Raw genomic sequence first — 2500 nt, 5'->3', positions numbered from 1 at the left:
GCCGGGCGGCCCCCCCTCACCGGCCGGGGACGGTCCCACCCAGCCACCGCCGCGTATCGCTTCACACACAGATTTGCCCTTACTGATTTACCTCCAGCAACAACAACCGCACCACAATGGGTTTACCAGTTGTTCATTTGCGTAACGTCACCAGCAAACGGAGACGTCCATCCCAGTTTGCAAATGCAACGATTATTGCATACCTGTCTGTTAGGTGTCACGACACACTACGTCTGCCCACATACACGCAACAAAATGTGCCCGACTAGAGAACGCGTGGGAGGTGGCCCCCTACGTATGCGATGTCCATTACGAGACCGACTGTCAACCAGCATCTGTACCATGTCGCAGATGTGGAACGCGGTGCACCATGCTATCACACTGTGTGAGAAGAGACGACTACGTTTGAATACACGCGCCACTACATCAACAGACGGCTCATGCTGATCGCCATCCAGGGCGTCCGTTACTCCCACACGTCTCTATGGCGTACCACACTGCAATGTAGCTGTTATGGGGAGACGGCACGTGGCTGAGTGCACAACATTTGGACCGTATGGTTCGCTGTTGTTGGGCGCAGTCGTTGTACGGTCACACATGTGCCACAGCGTATCATTCAGTACATACGGACCTATGTGCAGTACAATGTGAGGGTTAAGCTTACGACATCAGCGGACAGTGGACACAGGCCGTACCACGACGTAGACTGAGCGCTTCGACATGCGAATGCCAGTGAACAGCTGCGAAGGGCATTGAACACGCAAGCACCTGAACGACCAGCGTGCGAAGGCAGGGGGGAGGGGGGGGGGCGATGTACATCCTGCAGTCGTCCACATTACAGTGTACAGCGGGAGCATGTAAAAAGTAAGCAACACTTGCGAAGTGTTGAACATGAAACGATACACAAGAGGGTGGGCGGTGCGAGTAGCGAACTATATTCAGAGGGTTGTGGTTAGACAACACTGGATTAATGTAACGTGTCATATGCCAATTACAGAGCAGGTTAAGGCACAACGTGGGTTAGGTTAAGGCACAACGTGGGTTAGGTTAAGGCACAACTTGGGTTAGGTTAAGGCACAACGTGGGTTAGGTTAAGGCACAACGTGGGTTAGGTTAAGGCACAACGTGGGTTAGGTTAAGGCACAACGTGGGTTAGGTTAAGGCACAACGTGGGTTAGGTTAAGGCACAACGTGGGTTAGGTTAAGGCACAACGTGGGTTAGGTTAAGGCACAACGTGGGTTAGGTTAAGGCACAACGTGGGTTAGGTTAAGGCACAACGTGGGTTAGGTTAAGGCACAACGTGGGTTAGGTTAAGGCACAACGTGGGTTAGGTTAAGGCACAACGTGGGTTAGGTTAAGGCACAACGTGGGTTAGGTTAAGGCACAACGTGGGTTAGGTTAAGGCACAACGTGGGTTAGGTTAAGGCACAACGTGGGTTAGGTTAAGGCACAACGTGGGTTAGGTTAGGGCACAACGTGGGTTAGGTTAAGGCACAACGTGGGTTAGGTTAAGGCACAACGTGGGTTAGGTTAAGGCACAACGTGGGTTAGGTTAAGGCACAACGTGGGTTAGGTTAAGGCACAACTTGGGTTAGGTTAAGGCCCAACTTGGGTTAGGTTAAGGCCCAACTTGGGTTAGGTTAAGGCCCAACTTGGGTTAGGTTAAGGCCCAACTTGGGTTAGGTTAAGGCCCAACTTGGGTTAGGTTAAGGCCCAACTTGGGTTAGGTTAAGGCACAAATTGCGTTACATTGCGGTACAAATTGAGTTACATTGCGGTACAAATTGAGTTACATTGCGGTACAAATTGAGTTACATTGCGGTACAAATTGAGTTACATTGCGGTACAAATTGCGTTACATTGCGGTACAAATTGCGTTACATTGCGGTACAAATTGCGTTACATTGCGGTACAAATTGCGTTACAAATTTGGTTAGGTTAAGGTGCAAAATGGGTTAGGTTAAGGTGCGAAATGGGTTGGATTACAGTACACAACGTGGTAAGAGATAGTGTGTTGGGGGGGGGGGGGCCGAGGTTCGTTGGTAGTGATCATTGTAAGTGGATGTCTGAGGCAGCGTCAGTATGTGACAGCAGTTATGTCTCGTCAGGATGCGCTTTTCGCTCGTGACTGGAGGCGCGCCGCGTCTGTGGTTGCGGCAAGGGAGTGGCAGACCTGTGCGATTCATTCCTGCCATTGTTTCTGTGCTGTAACAGGAGGCAGTGTGGTGGTGTTGGGTGCACCCCTGTGTAGGACATGTGTGGGTGTTGGTGGCTTATCTGAGCAATTGTGGATGTCGGACGGGTGGGATATTCTATTTTATAATTGAACCCCCTGGTGTGGTTATCATAGTGTGGATGGTGTACTGTGGCGGAGAGGATGCACCGGACGTTGGTCCATGCTGGTGCTTACATATTGTATCTGTGTCTGTTACAGGCAGAGAGTAATGTGTGATAGAGTGTCTCGCTGAGGTGTGGTTCATATTGTGTGCACAGACTTAC

The sequence above is a fragment of the Schistocerca cancellata genome, chromosome 3 (assembly GCF_023864275.1).
Source record: "Schistocerca cancellata isolate TAMUIC-IGC-003103 chromosome 3, iqSchCanc2.1, whole genome shotgun sequence".
Lineage (NCBI taxonomy): Eukaryota > Metazoa > Arthropoda > Insecta > Orthoptera > Acrididae > Schistocerca > Schistocerca cancellata.
This window is presented reverse-complemented; position numbering follows the sequence as displayed.